General features: G+C 41.1%; 2 long non-coding RNA genes across 2 annotated transcripts; both read left to right on the top strand.

Annotated features, from left to right (window-relative positions):
- Positions 1–1845: 1845 nt before the first annotated feature.
- Positions 1846–3674, top strand: LOC147683943 (uncharacterized). Its single transcript, XR_015301071.1, has 6 exons — positions 1846–1911; positions 2421–2484; positions 2569–2668; positions 2758–2837; positions 2938–3001; positions 3275–3674. It is a non-coding gene; the product is annotated as an uncharacterized LOC147683943 (long non-coding RNA).
- A 4381-nt stretch (positions 3675–8055) lies between these two features.
- Positions 8056–9884, top strand: LOC147683942 (uncharacterized). The gene is made up of 6 exons (XR_015301070.1): positions 8056–8121; positions 8631–8694; positions 8779–8878; positions 8968–9047; positions 9148–9211; positions 9485–9884. It is a non-coding gene; the product is annotated as an uncharacterized LOC147683942 (long non-coding RNA).
- The last annotated feature ends 7192 nt before the right edge of the window (positions 9885–17076 follow it).

Here is a 17076-nt window from a genome sequence, read left to right as displayed (position 1 = left end):
CCCCACTCACACGGACCATGCCCGAAACCTTGGCATCATACTCGACTCCTCCCGCACCATGACCCGACAGATCAACGCCATTGCCTCCAACTGCTTCAACACCTTCTGCATCCTTTGCAAGACCTTCATATGGATCCTCCTAAATCCAGAAAGACCATCACCCATGCACTCAAAACAAGCTGACTGTACTACAGAAACACCCTCTACTCCGGAATCAACAAATCCCAGCTCTGCAAACTCCAGACCATCCTAAACACCATGGCCAGGCTCTTCCTCAGCATCCCATGACATGAACACATCACACAACACCTGTGAGACTCCACTGGGACCCCTTCGAGAAGAGAGTAACCTTGAAGCTACTCACCTATGCCTACAAATTTCTCCTCAACACCAGACCCCAATACCACAATGAAAGAGTCTCCCTTCACGTCCCCAAGAGAAACCTCCGCTCCGCTGACCATGCCCTTGCCGAAACCCCACACATCTGCAGAGCCAGAGCGGGTGGAAGAGTCTTTTCCTACATCACGGCAAAGACCAGGAACCAGCTCCCAATCGACATCAGACGCTCCCCCCACTCTGCACACCTTTAGAAAGAGCCTCAAGACCTGGTTCTTTGGCTGACTCGTAGCTGCACCCACTCCCCCCCCCGCCCCAGCGCCTTGAGACTCTCACGTGTGAGTAGCGCTCTTCACAATTCACTGATTGATTGATTGATGGGGACCGCATGCTCTGGACCTAGTCAGGAGCTCACAGACCAGGGGCCCACCACCCATGCACAGTGCCAGTGGGGACTCCCTGGAGTTCGGGCCACCGCACAGCGGGCTGCTGGGGCTATTGCTACACCAAAGTCATCAGCTCCATGAGACATTCAGGTTCAGGGCTTTTGTGTTTGGGAGAAAATAGTATGCCTTCCGCCGGTTTGGGTTGAGTTTCAAGAGGTTATTTGCCATCCACAATCGGAGGGAAACCAGGATGTCATTATAAATTAAGTGTATATAGAAGAGCATCCATGAGAAATTTCTGCAGATACACAATGTGTAAAGTGCAGTGCCATCACAGCTGGTGATACCCATTTCTAGTAATGGTTGACAATCCTCTTTTTGCCTAATGTGTTTTTAAAAATGTGACTCAGATACAGTGGACATATAGCAAGAATGTCATGAAGGAGAAAGTCAAAAGCTTCTGAATTTGTGCCAGTAAGTTATTGCATTTATAAAACCATTTTGACCATTGCATGATGGAGTTCAGTTTTCCACCTTATGTTTTGGCTTCAGTAGCCACTCAGTTCTATAAAACAGGGCCTTCGGAGACCTTACAGCTAGAGATTCAAATTATACTAAGGGGGTTATTAGGATAGCGGACTGACTTTAGTCCGTCCACCATCCAATCGTATTTGGGACCGCCCGCCTATGAGGTGGGGGTCCCACAGGGCAAATTGGGAGGCGACCGCCACTATTGTGGTTGCAGTGCCCATGTTTTGCATTGTGGCGGGTGCTGTGCTCTGCAACAGCCGCCACAAGCCAAAACAGACACCCCACACATATCTGTGCATTACCTGGCAGGCACCATGCGGTGCCTACCACATGGTGTAGGGATACGTAGGGGGGCACCATAGGTGCCCCCCAGGGTCTATGTTTATGGCCCAGCAGGTAGGGGAGCCCGCTACAGTCCTCCAATCCATTTCTGCCCGCTGTTTTTCTGTAGGTTGACCGCCGCAGAATGATCGGCGGTAAGGGCTATTGTAATCCTTACAGCGGTGCCTGACGGGCACGCCGCAAGTCTGGGATTACAGGGAGGTTCGACAGACGGTTGGATACAAACCGCCTGTCCGGGAAGTGGCAGTAGAGTAAACTACGGACGACGGCAGAGGCGGCTTGCATTGGGGACCAGGATCTTTGGATCTTGCAAAATGTAAGTAAACGGCGGGATCCAGATCGAATAATTGTTAGAATATGTATCAGAATTTTGTGGGAGGTACTGACCGCTTTGTTTAAACTAAAAGGGGATGGTATACTCTAATTAAAACATGTGCGTCTCGAGTTTCGAGTCTGCCAAAACGGGATGGTATACTTGAACCCAAATGTGTGTGCATTTAATTTCGGCTTTGGCAGAGCACACACGCTGGGTGCAACAATGGAACGTTGGTCCCAGAATGATTGGTTTCTAGAACAGATGTCTGTTTCCTGTAGGAGACCTTGACCAACCTATTGTACCAAAAGGGGATGGAATACTCTTACTAGAAATTTGTGTTTCTCTAATATCGACCCTGCCAAAAAGAGATGGTATGCTCTAACTCAAATGTATGTGCACTTAATTTTGGCCTTGGCAGAGCACACATGGTTGGATGCAAGTCTTGCATTTTCTTAATGTAGAAGAGAATCAGTTTCCTCTTACATATTTTACATATGTTCTTGTTGTAGGTATCTACATGATTAAAGACATACCATTTTATGAGGATTATACAACTAGGAAAATTATTTAAAAGTAAGTAGCATTATATGCACTTTAAAACAGCGATTCTCACTTTGAAAGGATATATGTCATGTATCTACAATTATTTTATTTTAGATGTGGCGTCCCCTCCACACCACCAACGAAAAATAAGTCGACCTTAGAGACAGTTATAAGCCCTCCTCTGCCGGGTTCTGTCCCCTTGTATACAGTTCAGGTAAAAAGGTTTTTTCTTTGGTAGGCATATAGTTCAATATGTGCTAGGATGTTATCAGGGTTGAACAGCAACTTTCGTTATTGTTATAGGTTCCTAAAAAAACAGCTGCCTTATCCATTAATAAAAAAGGAATATAAATCTGGCCTGGTGAACATCTACGTATCTCCAGGTAATTATGAGTGTCCATGCTTGTATAGTATACAGTAAAATGTAAGGTTCTGTATACAAGCTGAAAGATTAAAATAATTTCCATGCTTTCCCTGCATTAGATCGGGCTTAAGTGTTTGGAAACGAGTAGAAACACCCCTAAATGCCTGTACGTGTCCTAGAAAGGTACATACTGAAGAGGTTCCTTCTTTGTGCTAGATGATATGTATATCAACTGCATTATAAAAATAAAAATAAAAATAAATTGCTCTTTCGCTTGTGTTATTGGATATCACACTGTGGCTTATGGGTTATAAGGTTACGTTTGTTAGTGTCAAGTTGGATGAACTTTTAAGTATGTACAATGGTCCATTCTGTTGTCTCAAATGTGATTTAAAACAGACTATGTATTGTAGGGCATATTAGTAAATTACTTCTTTCTTGTGCATATCGTTCCAGATCTGCACCCCAGGTTGAGAGATCCTATACCATACTGTCTGTTTGGTCCTGATGAAGGTGGTCCCTTATGCGGCATTTCCACCGAAACGCGTCGACCTTTCTTCTCCTGTTGAAATCTAAATGACTTTGGTCATTTACTGGACTACAGTCTCAATGTTATAGGAAATCTCCTTTTTTGCTGTCTTTGTGATGGAATGGATGTTTAGGAGGATGTCTGTGGTGTGTGCGTGGCTCTTTACCTGGTGTGCTTATTTAATTGATTTCATGTTTTGTATAAATTTGAAGAAATAAGGACAATTTGATTGTGTTGTAAAATGTTTTTTTGTAGCTATTGTGTAAAATGTATATATTTTTTATAACTGATGAATTTTGAAAAATATGATATAAAAAAGGAGTAATAAAAAAAAGAGGAGAAAAAAATGACTTTTTAAACTGCTAAAATGAAATAAAATGAAAAAAACTTTTCATCTTGTGTAGACATTGTTGGTATATGCCCTATGTTTGAGAGGTTACTCCTATAGTTTAAGTAGTTATAGGTCAAGAGGGAGTTCTTTTCTTGTTCTTGTTATTGCCTTCCCCTCTACTCCCTGACCTGAAAGCAATTCCCAGAGGGGGTCCCCTTTCCTTACTTATTGGTATCGCGGTTATTTAACTGTGGGATTTTGTGTATGAGTAGTAGTATGAACATTTGACACAACCTTTGGACCATAGTTAACTACTGATATGAGTGATAACTGTTTGTGATATATGTGGTGGTGGTTTATATTTGTTCTCTAATTTTTTTCTGAGTCACTCATTCCTAATTATAGATAGTCTAAAATGGAAGGAATTAAAACCTTCGGATTCACCGATGAAGACTTTTCAGCATTGGTAGGCAGAGCCCTTACTAGTGATAGTGTGATCCCAGTACAACAAAGTGAAAATCCGGAATGGAATAACCTGCTCAATATGAGGAAGAGACTGAAGCGCATGGAATCACATGCACATTATATGCTTCAATACCTAAAATCTGGAGTCATTCCGTCAGGCCTGCGAGTTAGGAATGTACCGGCCCTGTTTATAGAAGTCAGAAAGTTCCTGGAGCGGTGGTCGCTTATTGCCAACCGCTGCTCCAGGGACTGGATGATGCTGATTATTGAGACAGCTAGAGATATGATGGAAGCCTTGAATAAAGAAATTATATCGTTGGAGGAAAAATTAAATACGTCCACAGCACTTGACGAGGCAAAGGCCAGATTGGAAAGGATTAACACTGATATGAAAGATTTTGAAATATATCTTACTAACAAAAAAACTGATAAATTAAAAAAGGACATTAGATGGTATACTCAGGAAAAGGCATATCCCTACCTGCAGGCCAACTTTTATCAAGAACCTAATTACAACCAAGGGCAATCAGGAAACACAAACAGATATCGTAGACGAGGCATTAATTTCTCCGATACATTTTCTACTGATTCCGATAATGAGATAGGCCAGGACAATGACGGACAATACTATGAGGGAAGACCTTTTCGAGGTAGACCTATGGGACACCAGCCATACCGAGGGCAATCATCTCCTTTTTTAGGGAGAGGTCAGTTTCGTGGAAGGAACAAACGCTGGGATCCAGACAGGAGGGAACCACAGCAGGGAGCCCCTCTACATCAACAGCCATATGTAAAAACCAGACACAACCAATACTGGCGTTAAATACTGATGACATGATCACACTAAACAGGAATGATGATCTACCAATCTTTAATCTGTCATCTATACAGTTGAACAATGAGGAACGTTCTGTGTTGAGCAGAGGCCTCTCGTTTGTTCCCAGTACCCACCCTAACATCTTCAAAATATACCAAGATCTATTTTCCTTTTTCAGGAAGGTCCGTTTGAAAAAGTTTTTTTTAGACCGCCCAGCAGTAACGAGCGAGACCAACCGCTCAAACTGCAAACCCCCATCACAATTTACCCCAACCTTGGAAATGGTTGGCCCGGAGGTTCATGTCTTTGAACAAACTGTTTTAAAGGAAGTTGGTAGGCTAACTAAGACATCTCAATCCGTTCGTTATAACCTCACGATAACAGAAAATAAGGCACTTCAAACCTTAAAATCCAACAAAGAATTGATTGTGAAACCATGTGATAAAGGGGGAGGGATTGCTGTTCTTGATAAGGTGGATTACGAGAAAAAGATTAATAACATGTTGTCAGTGACCCACCATTACAGGAAAGCACATCCAAGGGACCTAATGAAACTCAAACGAACTATTGAGGATATAACTAGTCAAGCTCTGGAGAGAGGTGACATCTGCCAACAGGAGTTTAATTTCCTTAATAAATCTTGTCCTGTAACCCCAGCCCTCTATGGACTCCCAAAAACTCATAAATGTGTAATTGACCCTCCTATGCGGCCAATCATTTCTACCATTGGCTCCAGCACCGAGCCACTTTCAAAATTTGTTGATTCCTTCTTATGTCCGCTAACCCGGACTTATACCTCCTTTATTCGCGATACTGGTGACATTATCTCGAAATTGGAAGGTATGGCATTTAATCCTCAGACGGAGATACTCGTGACGCTTGACATTGAGGCGTTGTACACCAACATCCCTCAGTGTCAAGCGTTACAGTCAGTTGCCGACCTCCTCTCCAGGACTCCGGGTGATAGACCTGACAGGTTTATACTTGAATGCCTGGAAGTTGTTTTATTTAACAACTTTTTTGAGTTCAATGGGGCGCTCTTCCAACAAATTATGGGTACCAGCATGGGGGCATCTTGTGCCCCCAGCGTAGCGAATATCTATATGGGGGAGTGGGAGAGGAGAAATATCTTTAATGAAGTGGCTCCATTCTTTGATAATGTTATCACATGGAGGCGCTTCATCGATGATATTTTCCTGATCTGGAGAGGTGATGAAGAGTCCCTAAAAGAATACCTATTATGGCTTAATGCCAGCGACAGCAACTTAACCTTTACTGCCAATAGTAGCACACAAAGTGTGGAATTCCTGGATATTTGTATATCCGGAACCAACACTGTTCTGGAGGTAAGTCTATTCCGAAAACCCACAGCCAAAAATACAATCCTACAATATCAAAGCTACCACCCCTCCATACAAAAAGATTCAATCCCGTTTGGAGAATTTCTTCGCATTCGAAGAAATTGCAGTACTATGTCGGAATTTCATAGACATGGAGATGCTCTGAGATCTAGGCTGCTAATCAGAGGTTATCCGAAACGACTAGTACGCCATGCCTATAAGAGGGCTAAGTACTATGATAGAGATGCCCTATTAGAAGGCAATCAACGAGCCAAGAAAGATCAAGTGGTCTGTGTGGTGAACCATTCCCCGTTCAACTTTAAACTTAAGAATATCATTCAGCGAAACTGGAAAACATTGAACATAGGAGATGAAGAGTCCAATTTAGAACCACCCCTAGTAGCATTCCGCAGGAATCGTAACCTACGGGACATTTTGGTCCATACAAGAATGGAAGGTGCTAATAAGATGAGACAAAGTACCATCACAGGATTACCACCTGTTTTAGGAAATCACAGATGTGGCGGCTGCCATGCATGTGATACTGCCCAAGTTACTGATTGCCTTGTACATAAGGACAAACAGATTGTACTTAAGGATTTCACTAATTGTCGGAGCAAAAACATAATTTACAGTATTCTTTGCCCCTGCAATATGATATATATAGGGGAAACAGGACGTGAATTCCGTGTCCGCCTGAGCGAACACAAATCTGCAATCCGTAACAAGCGCATTGAAGCGCCCCTTGTTAAACACTTCAACGAAAAAGGTCACTTGGAAAATGAAATTCGTTGGTGTATTCTCGAAAAGGTAAAGGGTAGTGTTGGTATCCCTATGGATATCTCACGCAAACGACGTGAGTGCTTTTGGATTTTTTTCCTCGACTCTGTAAAGCAGGGATTGAATGAGGAGATCCAGTGGATTATAACTAAACCCTGGTAACTATTAACAACTTAAATTACAAGGGCTCTGGAATACTTCTCTGAATACCTGCCAGAAATTGAGGTTAGAAATTTAGGTATCATGTAGTGAAGTCATGACATTATCTGTGCTGTGCTGAGATTCAGATATGTCTTTATTACTTTTTGTGGAATACCGATAATTGTATTATTTTCCTTGGGACGAATCAGTAACAAATGTGTGCGAAAACAATAAATAGAAGTACCTCCATCCTCCCTAGCATTGTAAAACTATTTTGCACCATGAGTGCAGTTTGTGTAACTGACTAATGTTACCATTTTCAATTGTATATTGACATCGTAGGTACCAATTTGGATGTCTGGTCTAAATACTCTGTGCACGAGATGAGCTAGGGAAAGTGACGCTTATCCAGTTATTATACTTGAATCTTGTGCCTTTCTATAGGGACCATTAGAATAAGACTGCAGTCCTTTATTGCCTTATTGACATCACCTCAAGATGGCGGCTCCGGTTTAGTCCGTTTTCTATCTTTAGTGCTCTTGTCAACGTATCGAAGTCGAGATATTGAATATTAGTTAGGTATTTGCTTTTCTCTACCCAATTTATACATGTAGGCAGTTGCTGCTTCGGTGAATGGAGTTCCTAGTAACATATTGTAAGCGTTTCTTCAAAGTTCGCTAAACACTACTCTAAGATGGCGGTAGCGTATGGTCCGTTTTTTATGTCTTCGCGTCTTGATTCAGAGCAATAGATCACGGGCAGTCCCCGCAGCTGTAGCGTATTGCTGGACTCTGGCGGGCTATTTAAGAGGGAGGTTACTACCTATAATCGCGGAGTAAACTACGGACGACGGCAGAGGCGGCTTGCATTGGGGACCAGGATCTTTGGATCTTGCAAAATGTAAGTAAACGGCGGGATCCAGATCGAATAATTGTTAGAATATGTATCAGAATTTTGTGGGAGGTACTGACCGCTTTGTTTAAACTAAAAGGGGATGGTATACTCTAATTAAAACATGTGCGTCTCGAGTTTCGAGTCTGCCAAAACGGGATGGTATACTTGAACCCAAATGTGTGTGCATTTAATTTCGGCTTTGGCAGAGCACACACGCTGGGTGCAACAATGGAACGTTGGTCCCAGAATGATTGGTTTCTAGAACAGATGTCTGTTTCCTGTAGGAGACCTTGACCAACCTATTGTACCAAAAGGGGATGGAATACTCTTACTAGAAATTTGTGTTTCTCTAATATCGACCCTGCCAAAAAGAGATGGTATGCTCTAACTCAAATGTATGTGCACTTAATTTTGGCCTTGGCAGAGCACACATGGTTGGATGCAAGTCTTGCATTTTCTTAATGTAGAAGAGAATCAGTTTCCTCTTACATATTTTACATATGTTCTTGTTGTAGGTATCTACATGATTAAAGACATACCATTTTATGAGGATTATACAACTAGGAAAATTATTTAAAAGTAAGTAGCATTATATGCACTTTAAAACAGCGATTCTCACTTTGAAAGGATATATGTCATGTATCTACAATTATTTTATTTTAGATGTGGCGTCCCCTCCACACCACCAACGAAAAATAAGTCGACCTTAGAGACAGTTATAAGCCCTCCTCTGCCGGGTTCTGTCCCCTTGTATACAGTTCAGGTAAAAAGGTTTTTTCTTTGGTAGGCATATAGTTCAATATGTGCTAGGATGTTATCAGGGTTGAACAGCAACTTTCGTTATTGTTATAGGTTCCTAAAAAAACAGCTGCCTTATCCATTAATAAAAAAGGAATATAAATCTGGCCTGGTGAACATCTACGTATCTCCAGGTAATTATGAGTGTCCATGCTTGTATAGTATACAGTAAAATGTAAGGTTCTGTATACAAGCTGAAAGATTAAAATAATTTCCATGCTTTCCCTGCATTAGATCGGGCTTAAGTGTTTGGAAACGAGTAGAAACACCCCTAAATGCCTGTACGTGTCCTAGAAAGGTACATACTGAAGAGGTTCCTTCTTTGTGCTAGATGATATGTATATCAACTGCATTATAAAAATAAAAATAAAAATAAATTGCTCTTTCGCTTGTGTTATTGGATATCACACTGTGGCTTATGGGTTATAAGGTTACGTTTGTTAGTGTCAAGTTGGATGAACTTTTAAGTATGTACAATGGTCCATTCTGTTGTCTCAAATGTGATTTAAAACAGACTATGTATTGTAGGGCATATTAGTAAATTACTTCTTTCTTGTGCATATCGTTCCAGATCTGCACCCCAGGTTGAGAGATCCTATACCATACTGTCTGTTTGGTCCTGATGAAGGTGGTCCCTTATGCGGCATTTCCACCGAAACGCGTCGACCTTTCTTCTCCTGTTGAAATCTAAATGACTTTGGTCATTTACTGGACTACAGTCTCAATGTTATAGGAAATCTCCTTTTTTGCTGTCTTTGTGATGGAATGGATGTTTAGGAGGATGTCTGTGGTGTGTGCGTGGCTCTTTACCTGGTGTGCTTATTTAATTGATTTCATGTTTTGTATAAATTTGAAGAAATAAGGACAATTTGATTGTGTTGTAAAATGTTTTTTTGTAGCTATTGTGTAAAATGTATATATTTTTTATAACTGATGAATTTTGAAAAATATGATATAAAAAAGGAGTAATAAAAAAAAGAGGAGAAAAAAATGACTTTTTAAACTGCTAAAATGAAATAAAATGAAAAAAACTTTTCATCTTGTGTAGACATTGTTGGTATATGCCCTATGTTTGAGAGGTTACTCCTATAGTTTAAGTAGTTATAGGTCAAGAGGGAGTTCTTTTCTTGTTCTTGTTATTGCCTTCCCCTCTACTCCCTGACCTGAAAGCAATTCCCAGAGGGGGTCCCCTTTCCTTACTTATTGAGTTCAGTTTTCCACCTTATGTTTTGGCTTCAGTAGCCACTCAGTTCTATAAAACAGGGCCTTCGGAGACCTTACAGCTAGAGATTCAAATTATACTAAGGGGGTTATTAGGATAGCGGACTGACTTTAGTCCGTCCACCATCCAATCGTATTTGGGACCGCCCGCCTATGAGGTGGGGGTCCCACAGGGCAAATTGGGAGGCGACCGCCACTATTGTGGTTGCAGTGCCCATGTTTTGCATTGTGGCGGGTGCTGTGCTCTGCAACAGCCGCCACAAGCCAAAACAGACACCCCACACATATCTGTGCATTACCTGGCAGGCACCATGCGGTGCCTACCACATGGTGTAGGGATACGTAGGGGGGCACCATAGGTGCCCCCCAGGGTCTATGTTTATGGCCCAGCAGGTAGGGGAGCCCGCTACAGTCCTCCAATCCATTTCTGCCCGCTGTTTTTCTGTAGGTTGACCGCCGCAGAATGATCGGCGGTAAGGGCTATTGTAATCCTTACAGCGGTGCCTGACGGGCACGCCGCAAGTCTGGGATTACAGGGAGGTTCGACAGACGGTTGGATACAAACCGCCTGTCCGGGAAGTGGCAGTCAGTGTTTCCCACCACCACCGGTCAAAATGCCATTATTATATGGCAGACAGAGATCCCTGGTAAGATGGCTGAAAGACCGCTAGGACAGCCTGTCGGTAGTGGTCCTACGGACATTGAAATGAGACAATAAATTGTGAATACCTGGAAAGCCCTTTATGGTATCCCTTGCTATCGCTCTTAGTGGTATCATAACATCTGGTTTAATTATCATCTGACAGATCTGAACAGTCTATGAAGAAATGCCTGATTAACTATAGGCCCCAAACTATTGACCCGTTGGTTAATTTTGATCTTGTAGATGTGTAGAGAACAGTACAACCAGCTATTCAGGAGTATACTTTATTCTCGAATAGATTTGAACTTCTCTTGGGATAGACAATTTTTATATTCTGTTCAGAGATCAATTAAGTTATTGCAAAGTGTTTTGACAATTTCAATTTCTGATAATTCCTCCATGGTAATCACTGACGTCATTAGTGGGCCTCAAAAAATTCCAGGGGCCTTATTTATGAAGGCCTTGCGCCGCCCGTGCGTCACTTTTAACATGGGAAAAAGTGACGCACCGGTGGCGAAAGTCCTTCATAAATAAGGCCCCAGGTGTTTTGCTTTGATTTTCCCATACAACAGGACAATAAATATTTATACCTAAAGAGGCAAACAAATTAACTAGACATGCTTGTAGATTTACTATGAATACTGTAAGAACAGAGAGGCCATGGTATGGCCATAAAAATCACCTTTAGGTAAATGGTAAACTGCTAAAAAGCAAAAACAATTGTAAACAAAATGGAAGTAAGGAGGATATTAACAGATCAGAAAAACCTCCACCTAAAAACCAATGAGTAGATGTAGACATTTCCACAGCTGCCCCATGACATTTCTGGACGTATGAGATATTTATTGGGTAATGACAGCATTCCATTTTAACGAACAGTTGAACATACAAATCAAAACTTTAAGAAGCACATTAGTTGTCCATGTATAAAAATGATCAAGAAAGTTACACTAATAAATGACTGAGATGCTGAAAAAAATCAAATAATAAAAAATCATAGGGCCGGATTTACAAAAATGTGGTGTAATAAAGCTCCCCAATGAAAGACGCTATTCTGAGTTTCGTCACCTGGCGAGAGCAGAATTGCACCATGTCATACTGGTTCTGCTCTCTCCATTCGTTGGGACACTTATGGCTGTCTAGTGTGAATGCAAACACCCTTGCGCCATAGGGCAAAGGTGTCTGCACTACGGTCAGGATAGTTTTTTGCAGAAACTATCCTCTGAGACTATTTCATCTTTGTAGGTGTGCTACAGAATGCAACACACATGCACAGAGGAAAAAAGGAGAAAGACAATTATTTCACCTCATTAGGCACCATTTTGGTGCAACCCTATGTCTACAAGGGATCACTGAAATAATATCGACTACCAAAATATTGACTACCCAAAATATCGAGGAAAAAATATCTACAACCAAAATATCGAGTTTGTATGTACAAACAGGTAAGTACAAAAATATCGAGTACAAAATATCGTTTACAAAAATATCGTTGTAAAAAATATCGACTTTACTAAAAACAATGTGTAATTACATTAATATAAAAAATGAATTACTAAAATATAATTAACAATACTTAATATAACTTTTAATAATTAAATAATTAATGAAAGTAAAAAAATAATTTTTTTTTTATCATATTTCTTAAAACATATATATATATAGTAACAACATTTAATTAAATAATAGGCAATATTGTATATGTATCCAAAAAACCCCAAAATGACCCTGAACCCTAAAAATACCCCTTTACCCAAAAACTAAAAACTGACCCTGAACCCTAAAAATACCCCTTTACGCAAAAACTGAAAACTGACCTTAAACCCTAAAAATACCCCTTTACCCAAAAACTAAAAACTGACCCTGAACCCTAAAAATACCCCTTTACCCAAAAACTAAAAACTGACCCTGAACCCTAAAAATACGCCTTTACCCAAAAACTAAAAACTGACCCTGAACCCTAAAAATACCCCTTTACCCAAAAACTAAAAACTGACCCTGAACCCTAAAAATACCCCTTTACCCAAAAACTAAAAACTGACCCTGAACCCTAAAAATACCCCTTTACCCAAAAACTAAAAACTGACCCTGAACCCTAAAAATACCCCTTTACCCAAAAACTAAAAACTGACCCTGAACCCTAAAAATACCCCTTTACCCAAAAACTAAAAACTGACACTGAACCCTAAAAATACTCCTTTACCCAAAAACTGAAAACTGACCCTGAACCCTAAAAATACCCCTTTACCCAAAAACAAAAAACTGACCCTGAACCCTAAAAATACCCCTTTAATTTAACATAATTAGCAATTAATCAATTAAATTAAATTAATTACCAATTAAATTTTAAATAATTAACATATATTAATTAATTACCAATTAATTAATTATTACTACCAATTAATGAATTTACATATTTAATTAATTATAATTAAATTACTTCCCACCCCTATAAACCCACAACCCGCTACAGAATAAAATTACACAATAATTAAAAAAATCATTAATTAAAAATAATTATAAAATAAAATGACACTTTTCACACATATTATAACATGAAAACACTATAAATAATTAAATATTATTTTAAAAACTATATTTTTTACTATCTAGATTATATACTTGGATATTTTCACTGTCTATATTATTTACAGTCGATATTACTTCACTTACCTTAAAAACGATATTTTGGCTGTCGATATTCTGTCTAGTCGATATTTTGTCCAAACAATATTTAAAACTCGATATTCTGTCCAAACGATATTTTGGAGTCGATATTATGTCTGTGCACCGTCTACAAGGTGTTGTAGATGTTGGTTTGTTGCAGGGTGAATGCATAGGAACGCCCATGCAGCACTAATAGACCACCTCCATGATGCAAAGTCACACAAGTCTGCTCAATGCGCTGCCTTGCATAGCTTTGTTTTTTGCAAAGCAACACAATTCAATATCTGTATTGCTAGGTAAACCGCAAAAAGATTTTTATGTTGGGTCGGCCTCAAATAGTAATGCAAAGCCAAAGCAGAATCTTCGAAAATCTGGGCATCAATGTTTTTCTTAAAGCTCCTTCTGCAATTTCAACACCTGGTTCTTTGGCTGACTCGTAGCTGCACCCACTCCCCCCCCCCCCCCGCCCCAGCGCCTTGAGACTCTCACGTGTGAGTAGCGCTCTTCACAATTCACTGATTGATTGATTGATGGGGACCGCATGCTCTGGACCTAGTCAGGAGCTCACAGACCAGGGGCCCACCACCCATGCACAGTGCCAGTGGGGACTCCCTGGAGTTCGGGCCACCGCACCGCGGGCTGCTGGGGCTATTGCTACACCAAAGTCATCAGCTCCATGAGACATTCAGGTTCAGGGCTTTTGTGTTTGGGAGAAAATAGTATGCCTTCCGCCGGTTTGGGTTGAGTTTCAAGAGGTTATTTGCCATCCACAATCGGAGGAAAACCAGGATGTCATTATAAATTAAGTGTATATAGAAGAGCATCCATGAGAAATTTCTGCAGATACACAATGTGTAAAGTGCAGTGCCATCACAGCTGGTGATACCCATTTCTACTAATGGTTGACAATCCTCTTTTTGCCAAATGTGTTTTCAAAAATGTGACTCAGATACAGTGGACATATAGCAAGAATGTCATGAAGGAGAAAGTCACAAAGCTTCTGAATTTGTGCCAGTAAGTTATTGCATTTATAAAACCATTTTGACCATTGCATGATGGAGTTCAGTTTTCCACCTTATGTTTTGGCTTCAGTAGCCACTCAGTTCCATAAAACAGGGCCTTCGGAGACCTTACAGCTAGAGATTCATATTATACTAAGGGGGTTATTAGGATAGCGGACTGACTTTAGTCCGTCCACCATCCAATCGTATTTGGGACCGCCCGCCTATGAGGTGGGGGTCCCACAGGGCAAATTGGGAGGCGACCGCCACTATTGTGGTTGCAGTGCCCATGTTTTGCATTGTGGCGGGTGTTGTGCTCTGCAACAGCCGCCACAAGCCAAAACAGACACCCCACACATATCTGTGCATTACCTGGCAGGCACCATGCGGTGCCTACCACATGGTGTAGGGATACGTAGGGGGGCACCATAGGTGCCCCCCAGGGTCTATGTTTATGGCCCAGCAGGTAGGGGAGCCCGCTACAGTCCTCCAATCCATTTCTGCCCGCTGTTTTTCTGTAGGTTGACCGCCGCAGAATGATCGGCGGAAAGGGCTATTGTAATCCTTACAGCGGTGCCTGACGGGCACGCCGCAAGTCTGGGATTACAGGGAGGTTCGACAGACGGTTGGATACAAACCGCCTGTCCGGGAAGTGGCAGTCAGTGTTTCCCACCACCACCGGTCAAAATGCCATTATTATATGGCAGACAGAGATCCCTGGTAAGATGGCTGAAAGACCGCTAGGACAGCCTGTCGGTAGCGGTCCTTCGGACATTGAAATGAGACAATAAATTGTGAATACCTGGAAAGCCCTTTATGGTATCCCTTGCTATCGCTCTTAGTGGTATCATAACATCTGGTTTAATTATCATCTGACAGATCTGAACAGTCTATGCAGAAATGCCTGATTAACTATAGGCCCCAAACTATTGACCCGTTGGTTAATTTTGATCTTGTAGATGTGTAGAGAACAGTACAACCAGCTATTCAGGAGTATACTTTATTCTCGAATAGATTTGAACTTCTCTTGGGATAGACAATTTTTATATTCTGTTCAGAGATCAATTAAGTTATTGCAAAGTGTTTTGACAATTTCAATTTCTGATAATTCCTCCATGGTAATCACTGACGTCATTAGTGGGCTTCAAAAAATTCCAGGGGCCTTATTTATGAAGGCCTTGCGCCACCGGTGCGTCACTTTTAACATGGGAAAAAGTGACGCACCGGTGGCGCAAGGCCTTCATAAATAAGGCCCCAGGTGTTTTGCTTTGATTTTCCCATACAACAGGACAATAAATATTTATACATAAAGAGGCAAACAAATTAACTAGACATGCTTGTAGATTTACTATGAATACTGTAAGAACAGAGAGGCCATGGTATGGCCATAAAAATCACCTTTAGGTAAATGGTAAACTGCTAAAAAGCAAAAACAATTGTAAACAAAATGGAAGTAAGGAGGATATTAACAGATCAGAAAAACCTCCACCTAAAAACCAATGAGTAGATGTAGACATTTCCACAGCTGCCCCATGACATTTCTGGACGTATGAGATATTTATTGGGTAATGACAGCACTCCATTTTAACGAACAGTTGAACATACAAATCAAAACTTTAAGAAGCACATTAGTTGTCCATGTATAAAAATGATCAAGAAAGTTACACTAATAAAGGACTGAGATGCTGAAAAAAATCAAATAATAAAAAATCATAGGGCCGGATTACAAAAATGTGGTGTAATAAAGCTCCCCAATGAAAGACGCTATTCTGAGTTTTCGTCACCTGGAGAGCAGAATTGCACCATGTCATACTGGTTCTGCTCTCTCCATTCGTTGGGACACTTATGGCTGTCTAGTGTGAATGCAAACACCCTTGCGCCATAGAGCAAAGGTGTCTGCACTACGGTCAGGATAGTTTTTTTGCAGAAACTATCCTCTGAGACTATTTCATCTTTGTAGGTGTGCTACAGAATGCAACACACATGCACAGAGGAAAAAAAGGAGAAAGACAATTATTTCACCTCATTAGGCACCATTTTGGTGCAACCCTATGTCTACAAGGTGTTGTAGATGTTGGTTTGTTGCAGGGTGAATGCATAGGAACGCCCATGCAGCACTAATAGACCACCTCCATGATGCAAAGTCACACAAGTCTGCTCAATGCGCTGCCTTGCATAGCTTTGTTTTTTACAAAGCAACACAATTCAATATCTGTATTGCTAGGTAAACCGCAAAAAGATTTTTATGTTGGGTCGGCCTCAAATAGTAATGCAAAGCCAAAGCAGAATCTTCGAAAATCTGGGCATCAATGTTTTTCTTAAAGCTCCTTCTGCAATTTCAACACCTGGTTCTTCTCTCAGTTATGTGGGAATAACTAGTTTGTAGAAAGAGGCTTAATTTTCGTCTTGTTGTTTTGAGAAGAAAGTGGAAAGCCAGAACCAGAGCATGGATTCAATTACCCTTAAATAAATTAAAGGCTGTATTACTGTGGTAAATAAACGTGAGGACAGCTGATACTCAGGGCCAGACTGAGAACCAAAACCGGCCCCGGCAAAGTGCTCAGCCGGCCCCCCTGGGGGAGGGTGAGGGTGCGACGAGCTCTATGCCAGGGCCAGTTTTCGGCCGATTTT

Source organism: Lissotriton vulgaris, chromosome 11 (genome assembly GCF_964263255.1).
Source record: "Lissotriton vulgaris chromosome 11, aLisVul1.2, whole genome shotgun sequence".
NCBI lineage: Eukaryota > Metazoa > Chordata > Amphibia > Caudata > Salamandridae > Lissotriton > Lissotriton vulgaris.
This window is presented reverse-complemented; position numbering and strand designations above follow the sequence as displayed.